General features: G+C 37.1%; 1 pseudogene; it reads right to left on the reverse strand.

The window, feature by feature from the left end:
• Window positions 1-520: 520 nt before the first annotated feature.
• LOC149190768 (putative S-(hydroxymethyl)glutathione dehydrogenase 2) lies at window positions 521-16,246 on the reverse strand (annotated as a pseudogene).
• Window positions 16,247-18,164: the final 1,918 nt, after the last annotated feature.

An 18,164-nucleotide genomic window follows, 5' to 3' on the forward strand; every position in this document is an offset into this window, starting at 1 on the left:
TGAACTACAATAAGCACTGTCACTAAGTCTATACCCTGTATGTTGAAAGAAAGTAAGTACAATGCATGGAACAATTGTTGGCTCATAATATGGGTGTCAGATTCCCAACATGATTATAATTATACCTTTGCGTCCTGAGAAGGTGGAAGTTGTGAAGCAATAGCTCTCCAATACTCATCCGGAAGTATCTTTTTCATGTCTAAAATAAAGAAGCATTTTTTTCATGTCTAAAATAAAGAAGCTTTCATTTAGTGAATTTCATACGGATCCCTGCTTGAACAAAATTAATGAAATTTTACAAACTTTCAGAGTTCTAAGAGTGAAGACAATGAATTTATTTTTCACTCTACATTTGTCAGGTGAAGAAAACAAACATGAAATGGGGGAATCTAGTTATTACATGTGGAGGCAACATTTTATTGTGGAAAGAAAGGAAAGAAAAAGAAAAATAGAGTATGAAAATGGTGAAATTCAAACAATTAGATCCAACCCACCCATACCAATGACAGTGACACTTTCTCTAGCAGGCAGGTCTGATGCTTGTCTCATTGCACCATATGCAGTAAAGGAAACAAGATCCTACCCCACCAATACCAATGATAGTGACACTTTCTCCAGCATGCAGGTCAACTGCTTGGCTCATTGCACCATATGAGGTAAAGGCAGCACATCCAAGAACAACAAACTCTATATATGGCAATGACGTTGGGAGAACAACGAATTTCATGGCTGGAACAACATCATAATCTGAAAGTCCTCCCATGCTATACGTGTAAACAAAATTTCCATTGTTGCGAAGAAATAGACGAGTTTCACCATCGTAGAGAGTTCCTTTAGCTCGGTTGTAAAAAACAAAAATGGCTCACAAAGATCTTCTTTCCCTTTACACAGTAAAAGCAGTTTCCCCAAGCATAATAAAAGCTCCTACAACATGAGACCAATGGGAAATCTCTATATTATACCAGACTCGGTATGTGCTCAATGCTCAACTAATTTTCCTGTTAATTCATGGCCCACTACTCAAGGCCTTTTAAAAGGCAAGTCACCATTCATGATGTGAAGATCAAAATGGCACATCCCGCATACTTTGGTCTTGATTAAAATTTCCCCAACCTTGGGGCGGGGCATGTGGAAGTCTTCAATACTGAGAGGCCTTCCGGTTCCCAAATCATTGTTGCCTGTATGCTCAAAGGATCGTTCCCCAAGTGGTACCCCCTCAAATCACAAGAAAAAAATCCAACTCATGATGCATATATAGCCGATAAACAACTCAATTCTCTTCATAAAGCTGGAAAGAAGCGTGAAAAGTAGCCATGAGAGATCTGTGCAGGTCCTCTGATCGATAGCCACATAACACCTCAACTGCCGAAGCCATAGAATGTCTTTCCTTGCCTCTTTCACCATGTTGAAGGAAATAACTAGGTTTAGTCTTCATAATGTACTTTTGATATTGGTATTTACTTAAGAAAATAAATATTATTTTTATAAAATATGACAATGAGTTTCTTGCTCATCGAAGTAGGTCTAGCACATGTTAAAGTGTTATAAGTGATTCAAAGAGTCAAAAGAATTATGTTGAAGGCCTTAAGGGTATGTTACATTATGTATATTTATGTATAAGAGTAAAAAAAGACACCTCCAAGCAAAGCCAAGTCTCCTCCTAGCAAAGAAACCATCAAAAGAAGCAATGGCACCATTAAAAGCACCCATCGAAGCAAAGGAAGTCAAGTCAGGCTCAAGGCAGCAAGTCGACCTACAAATCGGTCTAAAGGAGGGTAGTCCTCTATATATAGAGGTTGTCCACTCCCTCAAACGACAAGAAACTCACTTTGAAATCAGCGAAGATAGAGGACCGAAAAACAAGTTGAGAAAGGGATGAAGAAGGAGCCTCTAGTGCAACGAAGAAGGAGGAAGGAAGAGCGAAGGTTTTGGGATTGTTTTAGGGCCAATACCAACCACACATGGGAAGAAAAGGAAGGGCTATCTGTGGTTAGGACAACATCTAGTCACCTCCCAACATACCTCATCATTTGGGCTACAAACAGGCCTACTAGGCCTCCTATTCAAGCGAAGAAGGAAGGACCTCAAGAAAAGGAAAGAGGAACCATATAACATCAACAAGACCTCTCACATGTGTGAGAATTAGGGCTGCAGTGTTGTCACACAAAGCCTACAACTATACATCAAGAAGGAACTATGTTGGTCAAGAGAAGGAAGGAGTATCCTTAGGTGAAGGATATCACTAATTACAAAAGATAAGTGTCTCTTCTAGAAGGACTACTAACAGTGGAAGGAAGAACGAAGTGCTAGAGGGAGGACGAAGTGGTGGGGAACAAAGTGTTGGAAGAAGGTGGACAAACTGTTGGAGAGACATAGTGCAAAGAAAAGGAAAGACTTGACTTGTGCTTGGAGGATCTTCTAGTCAAGGGTCTATGGTTTGGCATTGGTCAAGAAAGAATCTTCAATAAGAGAAAACTTACCGAAGGGTTTTCCTCTCAAGAGAAAAAAGGTTTTGGCCCTGGCAAAGAACCAATATCTTGTGTTCTTGTTTTATGTTTTTGATAGCAGTTTAACGAAGTACACACACATGCATTAATAAGAGAAGAAGAAGATTATTAGTTAACAAATACAAATTGTAAAAAGACTTCAAAAATTGTTATCTACTCCCGAAGAATCACTCTACATCTCATTTCCCTAGATTCTTCAACATGGTATTAGAGCTAAGGTGACACATCAAGGAAAGGGCATCTCAAGAAAACTCATCAAGGAAGGACATCTACAAAATTTGAAGCATCAAGCCAAGAAGTCTCTATCACATTGAGGACAAGAAGGTCTATCATCTATCATTCATCAGGGGAGACTACAAATCTAGAAGAAGAGCCTTATATAAAGGCACCTACAAAGAAGAACAGATCAAAGAGTGACCTACATCAAGCCACAAATCATCAAGCAAGCCCACTTGGAGAAAACATCTTGAGGAACATCAAGATTCAAGGAAATCAAGCCATCATGACTTCAAAGAGAAAAGAATTCAACTACATTTCAAAACCTATCAAGTAAGTATATGTCCCCTTCTAAATATACATCAATGTCTTTTTGTAAGGAAAGCAACAAATTGGTAGGTACCAATAACTTTCTTGCATGGAAGAAGATGATTGATCTACTTCTCAAGGAGAATGAACTTCTAGAACATATCAAAGGGAATATCACTATCCCTACTAAGGAACAAACTCAAGCCTTAGCCAAGTATAATAAGGATGATACAAGAGCTCAAAGGTTTCTAACAGAATCTATCAAGGACTCTCTCGTTCCTTATGTCTCAAAATTTGAGACATCAAAAGAAATTTATGATAAGCTAGTAGAGCTATTCTCGATATCCACAGTCAGAGAAGTGATATCTCTAAAGAATAAATTATACAAGATGAAAATAAAAAAGGAAGGAATATCTCCGTACTTCATGAAAATATCTGAGATGAGGGATCAACTTCAAGAGCTAGGGGAATTCATGTCCGACAAAGAAATGACAATCGTAGTACTCAATGCTCTACCTGAGGACTGGGGTAACTTCACATCAAGCATATATGCCAAGAAGGAAGCTACCACACTAAGTGAAATGTGGTCTCTATGCAAGACAGAGGAATCCAGACTCAAAGCTAAGGAAGATGTGGGATCAAAGGAGCAAGCATTTGCTACCATGGCCAAGAGAAAGGGAAAATTTGGCAAATTTGATCCACAAAGAACAAACAAAAAAGACATGTCCAAAATCAAATGTTTTGGATGCCAAGAATATGGACACTACAAAAGGAATTATCCTAAAATTAAGAAGGACAACAACAACAAGAGAAAAAGGGAAGAAGCTCATATGACTCGAGAAATAAAAGAAGAAGACAAGAAGCAAAAGAAGGAAGATCCTTTGGATCTCTACTATGACTAAGTCTACTTCTTTACTTAAAGTCTTATTTCAAAGTTTTGAGTAGTATAGGATCATGTAGGAATAGAATAAAATTGCATGGCTAGAAACATATTCTAGAATCTAGAAGTATGATGTACATAGAGTTCGAAATACTCATGTAAAAGGAGCATTTATAAATATAACTAAATGCTAGGTTAGAAAAATCTTCTAGAATATAGGAGCATGGTAGAATATATAGCTAAAGATATTCATGTATAAGGAGCATACCTAGAATAGGACCCCATCCACAATGAAAGAAAATTGATCATGATTAAGAATCTTAGGAGACCTCCATCATCAAAAGGAAAGAAACATTTGCAAGGTAAGTTTCTTCAAGATCCTATGATGGAATCTTCTCATAAACAAAAGAAGATGTCTCATTGGGAATCCCATTCATGGGATTCAAGAAAAGGATGATATGAAGGAAAGCTAAGATGAAGCAAGAAGGGCCACACCAAGGAAAACCAAATGAAGCTAAGATGATCAAAGGAGAATCAAGATGAGGTATGTATGCATCAAAGTTTAGTCATGTTATTATATGTATATTATTGAGTCATGGGAATAGTTCTATAACATGATCAAGTAGGGAAGAATCTCTTTCACCAATGACATGCTCAAAGGCATGTACTACAATACAATGAAGGTCAACAAAAGGAAATACTCACATAAGGAGTATAAAATTGTTGACTAAGAAGCATGTGAAGAAGAAATGTTGACTAGTCCTAGAAGCAAGCAATGAAGAAGTGCTCCCACAAGGAGTAGAAGGTGGTTGACCAATCTCTCCATGAAGAAGCAAATGAAGAAAGAGATCAAGCATGTGAAGAACACCATGATCACAAAGAATCACTATCTGACAAGATACATTGAAAACACCTCCCGAAAGAAGGCATGACAACTCTGAAAAAGGAAAAAAAATATCAAAGGACCCTTGAGACCTATGAAGGCCTTGGAGATATGAAAGATGCAGATAACTAATTCTACTCTACAAAGATCTCATGATGAAAAATCTATCCAATAAAAGCACCATTTAGTGTTGAAGCAATATCAGGATGAATTCATGAGGACTACTAGATCAAAGCATGGGAACAAGCAAGTACAAAGAAAAATCCATGTGAAGAGTAATCTGAATCATGGACAAGATGACAAAGAATGATGAGATGACAAGAGAACCTGATATATGACAAGAAGTCCACTTTCCACAAAGGAAGCAATGACATGACTAACTAAGAAGGAAAGTGATCGATGGATGGTGCCCTACCAAAAAGGAAGTTTGAACAAAGACTTCATGACATTGAAGGAAAGAAGAAAATCGAGCCGCTGAAGGACCCACGAAGAAGAAGTTGTTGATGTTTGGACAATTCCCTAGCTAAAATGGAGTTTTGACAAGTTCTTAAAGGAACTTGGGCAAGTTACCTGTCAAAGGAAACTTGGGCATGTCTTCCTCATTCTGGAGGAAGGAATAGACACAACATTCTTGTTTTCACTTGTGAAGAAAGAATGGGAGGATTGGTAATCATTTGGCATCAGATACTCTTTTAGGATGTGTAGGGCATCCAAGACAAGAGTAGGCAAGAGGACCGATATTATTTGAGGGTTGGGAACCCAAAATAAGAATAGTCCTAGAAGGTCATACTCAGTGAACACCCGGGTGGGTATGTACCTTGAGAGACAATGACTATGGTGTCTATATGCAATTGGTCTCGTCAACATTGTGCTCTAATCTATTGAGAGATAGATTTGTCATTCAAGGCCTTGTTGTGGATACAATGTTGGTTACTATGATGCTATAACAGATGGCTTTCCAATCCATTTCTATTATGTGAATTCTTCAAGATTGATAATAGCCAAACACCTTGTAATGTTGTATGAATACCTCCCTAGTTAAGAGGGAGTGTTGAAGGAAATGTAACTAGGTTTGGTCTTCATAAATGTACTTTTGATATTTGTATTTATTCAAGAAAAGAAATATTATTTTTATAATATATGTCAATGAGTTTCTTGCTCATTAAAGTAGGTCTAGCACATGTTAAAGTGCTATAGGTGAGTCAAAGAGTCAAAATAATTATGTTGAAGACCTTAAGGGTATGTTACATTATGTATATTTATGTATAAAAGTCAAAGAAGACACCTCCAAGCAAATTCAAGTCTCCTCCTAGAAAAGACACCATCAAAAGAATAAATGGAACCATTAAAAGCACCCATCGAAGTAAAGGAAGTCAAGTCAGCCTCAAGGCAGCAAGTCGGCCTCCAAATTGGCCTAAAGGACGGAGAGTCCTCTATATATAGAGGTTGTCCACTCCCTCAAACAACTATTGGAAATACTGAGAGGGTGGGGGTGAATCAATATTCCTTTCAATTAGTATTATTATTAATCTTTCAGAGCATTAGTTAATCTTCAATTATTATCAGTGTTTGTACAATGATAGCAATAAACAAAAGGAACACAAATGCACACAATTTTTAAGGTGGAAATCCCCTCCGAGACAAAAACCACCTGAACTATTTTCTAATAATTCTTTAATCTTCAACTCCAATTAAAAAGAAAGCTCCAACTTCCTTGCATCTAGAAAAGCATTCTTCTCCAGCTCCCACTGGATGGACGCTCTAACGCCCAAGATTCTTCAATAGTCAACTGAACGGGTGCCCCAACACCCAATGAGATACAACTCACCCTAACACCACCCTACCACCTTGAATTTTCACAGGCTTGAACTTGTTAGTGACTCATGCACCAGCCTAGTACCACCCTACCACCTTATAGAAGAATAAAAGAAGAATGGACTCCTGTACCAGGGAAAATGGTCCACTTTACAATGATATAGAATGATGTAGAAGAAGAAGACACACTAGATCATAACCCCAACTATGACACAACCACCTAATGATGATCCTAGACCTCCCGACACTGCCTCTTCAACTCTTGGCAGATAGACACTTGTACAACTTTTACAATGATGATTTTACAATGACTCTGTACAATGATACTTTTACAATGACTGTATGCAATGCTGCCCACTTGAAGGCTTCATGTGGTGAACTTTTTGTTGTTGTTCTGCACCTTGATTATTGCTCTTGTCATGCTACCCTTTCTCACTCTTCATAACATTAGATTATGTATTGAGTCTTCTCTTGATGAATATATAATACCTGCAAAAAGTCTTCAAGGAAATACCCATGACATGATAATAGCAAAACTTACCTCATCCTGCAGAGCATATGTCAGTGCTAAAAAAAACAACAAATTAGAATACAAAGAACCTAATGCAATTAAGAGATGAACATGCATATACAAAAGATACTTACCTGGAGCTTACCTCTGCTACATCATTTTGTTTCACCTTGCTCTTTGCTTCCCTAGAAAGTCTGGTCCTTTGCAGCCCTTGACAACACTTGATCTAGTTTTTTCCTTGCCTTCTAGGAGCACGATATTGAATTTGATGTATCTCTGTGATTTCATATCCCCAATATGTGATCTTTAGTCTTGTAGTAGCCCTCTGAGTCTTCTTTCCAATGCCATAGGTCTGACCCGATTTGGATTCTTCAAGGCAAAGTTATGCCCAATCTCTCACAATGACCTAATTATGGACTAGTTCAGTAGAAAAAACTTGTACGGCGTGCCACGTGTCATTGTTTCCTCCTTCAAATCTGAAATTGATACAAAGAAAAATGCAGCCCATGCACTATCTGCCACTTTTTACAGAATTCCAATCCGCATCTCAGATAGAGTGTTATGACGATTTTCCCAAGGTCACCTCTTTGAGATGAAATTTGGGAGGCTTCAAAAACCCTAACTTCCACAGACCTTATCTCCGAAAATGTAGTGAATCAAGATCTGAAATTTGGTCACGACGTTCATCGGGATTTTGGCTCAAATGGGTTTTAATTTCAGCATCTAATACTTCGCAGAAATAAAGTTATAGCGAAAATTCCACGATCACTACTTTTGGAGGATATATGAGATTTCTTTTTATAGAGTTGAGAGGAGCTTCTATAGAGAATGTTGGAGGGATTTTAGGAGCTTAAAAAACTATTAATTATTGACTATTCAATGACAAAAACCAATGATAGATGCCATGCCACAACCCCATGGGGTTTTAGCCCACTAATTTGGGTTACTAACTTCAATCTTGAATAACTTACAAACCGTGAGGAATTATGAGGAGAGCTATATACTGATAGAAAGATATTTTTGAGTAGATTATTCCTATAATGGTTATGAGACGAGAAACCATGAATGATGATGCCCAATGTGCCATGGAAGTTTAGGGTCATCCTTGGTGCTTCTTAGGTTGACATTAATGACAACCTCAGATCATCTTTACATCAACAATCTCCCCCTTTGGTATTAACGGAGACGCAAGTACTCCCCCTACGATCAGGGCACCTCTTCCTACTGCCTTCTCTCCCCCTTTGAAATCAATGGAAAAGGGTAACTCCCCCTGACACACAACCATCTTGCGGACCTGTACACATTTCCACTCCCCCTTTATTTTCTGAATAAGGAAAATCTAATGAGAACTTGGGAGAATCCCAAGCTTCTGGTGAAGATATTCAAATGCTTCACGAGGTAAAGGTTTAGTGAAGATATCAGCAATTTGTTCTTTTGTACCAACATATTCAAGTTTGATATTCTTTTCAGCGACTTGTTCTCTAACAAAATGATATTTGATCGGAATGTTTTTTGTTTTTGAATGCATGACATGATTCTTGGAGATGTTGATGGAACTGGTGTTATCACAAAAGATGGGAATAGGCTCACTAAATTGTACTTGAAGATCTTGCAAAGTTTGTTTCATCCAAAGGACTTGAGTACAACAAGTTTCCATTGCAATGTATTATGCTTCCGCTGTAGATAACGAGATTGAGGTTTGCTTTTTCTTCAACCATGATACGAGACAACCAACTAGATAGAATGTTGCTCCACTAGTACTCTTACGATCATCAACGCTTCCTACCCAATCTGCATCTGTAAAGGCTTGAATAATGAGATTGTTGCCCTTGGGATACCACAAGCCATATTCTGTTGTGCCCTTTAGATATCGAAGAATTCTTTTGATGACAATAATATGTGATTCTTTTGGTGCTTCTTGGAATCTTGCTACTTGTCCAACTGCTTGCATAACATCTGGTCAGGAGGCTGTTACATATAGAAGACTACCAATCATAGATATGTACAACCTCTGATCCACATCCTTAGATGAGTCATCTATGCTCAATTTTCAACATGTTACCATCAGAGTAAGGACGGGTTTGAAATCTTCCATTTTGAATTTCTTGAGCATTTCCTTGATGTACTTGGCTTGACATTTAAATATTCCTTTCTCTTGCTGAGATATTTGAAGCCCTAAGAAGTATGGCAACTCACCAAGTAAATATATTTCGAACTCACTTTGCATCTTTGTAGCAAAGTTCTTACTTAGTTGATCATCATTGCTACCAAAGATTATATCATCCACATATACCTCAATGATTGCTAAATTATCTTTATCTATTTGTACATAAAGATTGCTATAAGCAGTACCTTTCTTGAACCCTTGTTGATGTAGATATCCATCAAGATGAGCATACCATGCTCTGGGAGCCTTTCTTGAGACCATACAGAGCCTTCTTTAACCTGCAAACATAGTCTTCTTTTTATGATAGTAGAAAACCTTTAGGTTGTTCGATGTAAACTTCTTCTTCTAATTCTCCATTCAGAAATGCTGACTTAACATCCATTTGGTAGACTTTTATTTTTCTTGAACATGCATAAGCGAGAAACATCCGGATGGCTTCCATTCTGGCAACTAGTGAAAATGTTTCTTCAAAATTGATTCCTTCAACCTGTGCATATCCTTTGCAGACTAATCTTGCCTTGTTCCTGGTGACCTGTAATCCTTCAACTGTTTTTCTCCCCTTGAACCTTTAATGAAACTACCGTCTTGTTCAAACTACCTTCATGTCAATCGTAGACTTGTGCCATACACTGCTGCATAGATTCATCCTATACAAACATTAAGGAGTCAACAAGTCGGATTGTTCAAAATAGCGAGTCACCTAACGGGCCATCTTGACTTGAGTCATTTTTTGAAGCAACTACTAATTCCTCATGACCTTTTTCTTTTACAAATCCTGAAAGCATAACTGTTGAAACCTTGTTATCTGCTTTGTCTTCTTGTACCTGTTTCCTTTTCCAGACCTTCTTATTCCTGCAATCTCGAGCCATGTGCCCATAGTTATGACACTTGAAGCATTCAATGTTGTCCATAGGCGATTCCATCTGATATCTGCAACTGCGAGCGCTATGGCCATAGTTATGGCATTTGAAACATTCAATATTTGGCCCATCTAGCACATATTCTCTTCTGACAAAATCATCGTGGAACTTGTCTTGTGATCCTGCAAACTTTCTTATAGGGTTTTGCGGATAATGATTGTACCTGTCAAAAACTTCACAATCCCTAGCCATATGTCCATGGTTAGCACATAAAAAACAATAACCATTAAATAAACGAACATACCTGGAAGAATTTTCATTCTTCTTTGGAGGCGGTGTTGTAGTTTTTTGTGGTCCTTTGTTCTTGATTGCTTTGTTCTTTGGAGTTGCAACATTCTTCTTTGGCTTTTCACATTGATCAACTTCTTTCTTAGAATCATCCTACGAAGCTGTGGAGCTTGTACCTTCATCAACTGGAGCTTTACCATCTTTAATTGCCATCATTTTTGCTTCTTCATTTGTCTTATCTATGTGTTCTTTTTGTGATCCCTTGAGTTTGTTGATCTCATCACGGGTTGCATCAAGTTCTTCTTGCTTTTGAGCAAGATCTTCTTGAAACCATCTTTTCAAGATCTTCTTTCTTTTTTCTTCCTCCTCAACCTGTAGCTTGAGAAGAGTGGTCTTCTTTACGTCTCTGTTGAGAACCTGTATTTGTTCCTTTTGCTTTTCATTTTCAATCCTGAGCCTGCTTATTTCTATTGAATATGTTTCTGATTCCTTTTGCTTTTGGTCAAAAGCGGATATGTATCTTTGATCAGATTCCTTCCTTTCAATTTTTGCTTCCTGCATCTCTTGTGTGATCCTGCTAATCTCTGCAAATGTTGTGTCGAGTTCTTGTTTCTTCTATTGGACTTCTTTCTTGAGGTCTCGTGCCGTTGTATTATTGATTTCTTCCAACACCCTTGAGTTGTTGGCATAGTTTTGGACAGTGTTTCCCTTCTTCACTTCCTTACGCAATGAGACTACTTCGATTTCTAATGCTTCCCTTTCTTGATTGCTTTCTTCCAATTCTTTTGAAGTGACTCTTCAATACATTTGTGTTCTTCAACTTCAATTTTGATACCTTGAACTTGTTCTTCAAGAGTATTGGAACGGATCTTCTCAGCCTTGAGCTCTTTTATAAGCTTGATTGCCTCCTTAGAAAATTCTTCTATGGTCAACCCTTCTTCTTCATTGTTTGATACCTCTTGTTTATTGTGCTTGGCCATAAACAATACTCTCTCATTGGCTTCTTCTTCACTGTCACTGTCTTCATCGAATGATGAGCTATCTTTGACATTTGAGTCATCTGCATATATATTCTCAAGCTTGTCCCATACATTTTTGGTGGTTTTGCAACCCAACACGTTATGATAAGCAAATTCAATAAGTCCACTGATAATAATATTCTTTGCTTTTGCATCATTTACCAAATTCTTCTTACCTTGTTCATCCGCGGTCAGTGTAAAGCCATTTTGAACAGTGTTCCATACTTCATAACCTTGTGCCAAGAGATAGACCTCCATTCTTCCTTTCTAGAGTGCATAATTATTTTCATTGAACAGAGGTACACCATTCTTCGTATGCTCCATGATCTCCTTCCAGTTGTTAAACTGTGATTGAAGGAACCAAGCTCTGATACCAATTTTTGGAAATACTGAGGGGGGAGGGGTGTGAATCAGTATTCCTTTCAATTAGTATTATTATTAATCTTTCAGAGCATTAGTTAATCTTCAATTATTATCAGTGTTTGTACAATGATAGCAGTAAACAAAAGGAACACAAATGCACACAGTTTTTAAGGTGGAAACCCCCTCCGGGACAAAAACCACCTGAACGTTTTTCTAATAATTCTTTAATCTTCAACTCCAATTGAAAAGAAAACTCCAACTTCCTAGAATCTAGAAAAGCATTCTTCTCCAGCTCCCACTGGATGGATGCTCTAACGCTCGAGATTCTTCAGTAGTCAATTGAACGGATGTCCCAACACCCAATGAGATACAACTCACCCTAGTACCACCCTACCACCCTGAAGTTTTCATAGGCTTGAACTCGTTGGTGACTTCATGCATCAACCTAGCACCACCCTACCACCCTATAGAAGAATAAAAGAAGAATGGACTCTTGTACCAGGAAAATGGTCCACTTTACAATGATATAGAATGATGTAAAAGAGGAAGACACACTAGATCATAACCCCAACTTTACACAACCACCTAATGATGATCCTAGACTTCCCGAAAATGCCTCTTCAACTCTTGGCAGATATACACTTGTACAACTTTTACAATGATGCTTTTACAATGACTCTGTACAATGATACTTTTACAATGACTATATGCAGTGCTGCCCACTTGAAGACTTCATGTGGTGAACTTCTTGCTGTTGTTCTGCACCTTGATTGCTGCTCTTGTCATGCTACCCTTTCTCACTCTTAAGAACATTAGATTATGCATTGAGTCTTCTCTTGATGAATATATAATAACTGCAAAAAATTCTTCAAGGAAATACCCATGACATGATAATAGCAAAACTTACCTCATCCTGCAGAGCATATGTCAGTGCTAAACAAAAACAACAAATTACAATACAAAGAACCTAATGCAATTAAGAGATGAACATGCATATACAAAAGATACTTACTTGGATCTTACCTCTCTTGCATCATTTTATTGCACCTTGCTCTATGCTGCCCTAGAAAGTCTGGTCCTTTGCAGCCCTTGACAACACTTGATCTAGTTTTTTCCTTGCCTTCTAGGAGCACAATATTGAATCTGATGTATCTCTGTGATTTCAGATCCTCAATATGTGATTTTTGGTCCTGTAGTATCCCTCTGAGTCTTCTTTCCATTGCCACAGGTCTGACCTGATTTGTATTCTTCAAGACAAATTTATTCCCAATCTCTCACAATGACCTAATTATGGACTAGTTCAGTAGATCGAACTTGTACAGTGTGCCATGTGTCATTGTTTCCTGCTTTGGCTCTGAAATTGATACACAGAAAACTAAAGTCCGTTCACTATCCACCACGTTTTATAGCATTCCAATCTGCTTCTCAGAGAGAGAGTTATGACGTTTTTCCCAAGGTCACCTCTTTGAGATGAAATTCGGGCGTCTGCAAAAACCCTAACTTCTATAGATCATATCTCTGAAAATATAGAGAACCAAGATCTGAAATTCAGTCACGAGGTTCATCAGGATTTCGGCTCAAATAGGTTTTAATTTCAGCATCTAAGACTTCGCAGAAATAAAGTTATAACAAAACTTCCACGATCACTTCTTTTGGAGGATATATGAGATTTGTTTTTATAGAGTTGAGAGGGGCTTCTTTAGAGAATGTTGGAGGGATTTGAGGAGCTTAAAAATTATTAATTATTGACTATTCAATGACAAAAATCAATGATAGATGCCATGCCACAACCCCATGGGGTTTTAGCCCACTAATTGGGGTTACTAACTTCAACCTTGAATAACTTACAAACCGTGAGGAATTACGAGAGCTATATACCGATAGAAATATATTTTTGAGTAGAGTATTCCTATAATGGTTATGAGATGAGAAACCATGAATGATGATGCCCAATGTGCCATGGAAATTCAAGGTCATCCTTGATGCCGCTTGGGTTGACATCAATGACAACCTCAGATCATCTTTAGATCAACAACAACAAGCAACTCACTCTGAAATCAGCAAAGATATAGGACCAAAAAAGAAGCCGAGAAAGGGACGAAGAAGGTGCCTCTAGTGTAGTGAAGAAGCAAGAAGGAAGAGCAAAGGTTTTAGGACAATTTTAGGGCTAATACCAACCACACGTGTGAAGAAAAGGAAGGGTTATTTGCGGTTAGGACAGCAGTAAGTCACTTCCCAACATACCTCATCATTTGGGCTACAAAATAGGCCTACTAGGCCTCCTATCCAAGTGAAGAAGGAAGGACCTGAAGCGAAGGAAAGAGGAGCCATATAACATCAACAAGACCTCTCACACGTGCGATAATTAGGGCTACAATGTTGTCACATAGCCTACATCTAGACATCAAGAAGGAACTTTGTTGGTCAAGAGAAGGAAGGAGTATCCTTAGGTGAAGAATCTCGCTAAGCACAAAAGATAAGTGTATCTTCTAAAAGGACTACTAACAATGGAAGGAAGAACGAAGTGTTGGAAGGAGGACGAAGTGTCGGGGAACGAAGTGCTGGAAGAAGGTGGACAAAGTGTCAAGCAGACATAGTGCAGAGAAAAGGAAGAACTTGACTTGTGCTTGGAGGATCTTCTAGTCAAGGGTCTAGGGTTTGCATTGATCAAGGAATAAGCTTCAATAAGAGAAAACTTATTGAAGGGTTTTCCTCTCAATTGAAGAGAGGTTTTGGCCCTGGCAGAGAGCCAATATCTTGTGTTCTTGTTTTATGTTCTTTATAGCAGTTTGACGAAGTACACACTCATCCATTAATAAGAGAAGAAGAATATTAAGCTAACAAAGACATTGTAAAAAGACTTCACAAATTGTTATATAGTCCTAAAGAATCACTCTACATCTCATTGCCCTAGATTCTTCAACACACCAAATAGATGACATCCATGGCAGTCACCAAATAGATGCTTGGTAATACCCTAAATGTTATCTCTCAGGCACCACCTTTCCCAAACTCTTTCCTCCCTTTCCTCGGTCGTTAAAAAAAAGTATAAGGTTAAGCAGAGAAAAGACCTGAAAGAAAAAAAATGGGCGAATACACTAGCTTTCCCTTTGATAAACGCCATCAAGAGGAAACATGGGAGTTCCCAACATTTAGTCTTTTCTTCAAATAGAAATGATCACCTGTTTTCTATTTGTAATACAAGCATATTATTATTGGTTTCTTCCATAGAGAGTATTATTTTTTACAATAACTGGAACCAGGGAATACTAGATTGTTTCCTTTTCATTCAACATTTCATTTTTTCTTCCACTTTGTTTCACCCCATTCATCAAAATTTCAATTTTAGTCTCTGTTGCATCTCCTAGTTACCTGCAGCTGATACAAAATTAGAAATGGTATTCAAGCCCACTTAAGGATGGACGAAATCAATTTATGCGATCCCAGCTTTGTTGATAAATATTTCGGTAGGCCAATAGAAACTTGGACAGTACTGCCAACTTTTAGAAATTTGTATTAAGTCATCTAGTTGGGTGAATGACCTGTCTGAAATTTTATATGTGGATTTCTTTGTTTCATTGCTGAAAATTTGAAATTTGTATTTTCTAGTCACCTACAAAATACTCCCTTCCTGAAGTATGAAAATTTTGCCAACATCACAGCGTTGGAAATCGTATCAAATAATGAACTGACACAAGAATAATCTTTTTGGCACAACAATTGCACATACTGTGGATGACACAATGGTCTAGAGAGCTTCAAAGTGCTACCCGACACTATTTTATGTCTGAATGTACTTAGAATACCATAGTAGATTTGGATGGTAACATAGGTAGGTTGGTGTTAAAAAAAAACGCATTTGTACATATTTTTCAAGGGAGGATGAACAACCTGCTACCAGATGAAAAAAATAAAATAAAATAAAAATTCAATGAGAATAAAGAAATCATACCTTTAAAATCCTTTCCCACTTCGAATATTAGGTATGAGTAAAACTTCTCAGCAGCATGATCACCATATGCTTAGCCCATAATGCATGAAACCATTTAACTTTCGAGTACGTGCAAGTACTATGAATGCACTATGAATTCATGGTATGAAGGTCAATGATAATTGTGTAGCCATGTACATGGATTAAGTAAACAATATCCAAGTGAATAGTATCAGGTTGATCATAGCTCTCAAGCATAAGAATATGGTGATTAGCAATCTACAATTCTAGCATAGGAATCTGGTGATTAGCAATTTCTAATTCTTGAATAATAATTTCAATCATCACATCACTCGTACATATTCCACCCATAATTTGGTTCTCTTCAAGACAATTTATAATGAAATTTTCAAGTCAATTTATAACAGAATTAGGAAAACGCAATCACGCAGTGGAAAACATATTTGCCTTAAAATACCATGCAGAGTGATTGTCATCGTTCCAAGCATATGTAATTTCTATGGTTAGCATCCTTATGAACATTGCGAGTATTGGATGATGTGCACACCTATCCATTTGTTTGTTTTAGCTTATGTGCAATGCTCATGCCATCTAACCTATATTATGCACATACTTTGCATAAGCATATTCCATTGAATCTTGTATCCACTATGAATTTAGTTTTCCGTAATGTCTCATGCCAATTTGAATAAAACGTATCTCTTTGCATATGTGGCATTGTATCTTTAACCAGAGGTGTTGTGGATTATCTCCTATATCTATATGTACTACACCATGCCTTGTGTTAGGCATCCACATCATATGTCATGTCAATGCATCAACTATATCATGGGTTGGGTATATTTGTTAAATAACTTTTTAACTTAATGTAGAAACACACTTTGGGTCGCTTGGATTTTGACTCATATAGTGCTACTATGTGGTAGCAGCTATTTCAACCCTGAATTGAATAGTGCACCTAATCTGTCTATGTTGGTTGCTACTCCATGCAATTTCTCTAAGTTTTATGCAGATGTATTCCATTCCATACATCAGACACTAATGATTTGGTAATTATCTATTGAATTCAGGTTTTGTCTTAGCATCCTATTGAGTAGGATATTCTCAACAAAAGGCCAAATATTATAGTTCACAAATAACTCAAGCATTAACTATCTACTTCTAGTATCATTCACCTTCCATCTCATTGTGATTCTTCCATATGTTCCCTTGCAATATAGATGCATGGCAGTTATAGAATTACTAAACCAACCTTTATAATGTTCACTTGTATAATATAAAAGTAATAATGAGAATATAAAAGAAATATATGATCTACTTGTTGAGACTCGAGAGGCTTAAATTCTCTCCTACTTGAATGTTTGTGCATGCCTCTTATTACATATTTCTCACATATTGAGTTTGTTAGAGTCCATGAGACTCAGAGAGTTCATATAGAAAAGCAAAAAAACAATTAAAACAACAAACCTATAGTTTTACTATATGGCATCAAAAGAACATAACTTGAGTGATGTCCACATCAGTAATATGCTTCTTAAATTCAAAAGGTGGAAATATTTTTTTTATTTGATTTCCTAGACTTTCAACACAATTATGCCTATCTATGTTCTCGTATTCTACGTATCTATGTTCTAAACAAGAAGACCTATTTATTTTTAGTAGGTTGGTCTATTAATAAAACGCGGTGTTTGATAATTACACGTAACTATAGCTCCCATGATTGATACTTGTCACGACAGTTTGTATTATCATTAATAAAGGTAAATTGAATGATGTTTGGGTCAATTTGTGGAGGTAGAGGTTGGTTGGGACTAATTAGAGGAAGGAGAACATACTCTGCCATTGGTGATGAGAATATATAGTCTCGCAATAATACTCTCAACCCTGTAATATTTTAGCAAATCCTTCACAATTTCGATATATACCCATAGCATAATTACTTCTTTTCCACTCAATTAGTGAGAAGATTTGAAGGTTTAAAGTCCTTTCCAAGAGCTCCCAATGGTACCCATAATAACACTATCCTAATCCTAAATTCGTTTTACATTGATTTTCCTTTTCACCTTTTCATGCAATGCTAGTTTTCATCTCATGCCAAATTACCTTTCTAGTTTTGCCAATGAGCATATTTATTTCCTTCATTTTCCCCTTTTAATATCCATTCTCCACCAAATCACAACATGGAGAAACATTGACAAATTTGCACAATAAAGATGATGGTATGACTCAAAAACTTGTGTTCTACAAGTTAGAATAAAGGATTTGGAATAAGGGCTTACAAATGTAGTTCTACATTGTGGGTTAGAACTGGTCTACTATTAGAAGTTCTATTTTTTTTAATAGGAAATAAGAATGTTATATTAAGATAAGCAAAATATCAACTAATAAAAAATA

Source organism: Pinus tabuliformis, chromosome 3_1, assembly GCF_031772625.1.
Source record: "Pinus tabuliformis cultivar Carrire ecotype Pingquan chromosome 3_1, CPIR1, whole genome shotgun sequence".
NCBI lineage: Eukaryota > Viridiplantae > Streptophyta > Pinopsida > Pinales > Pinaceae > Pinus > Pinus tabuliformis.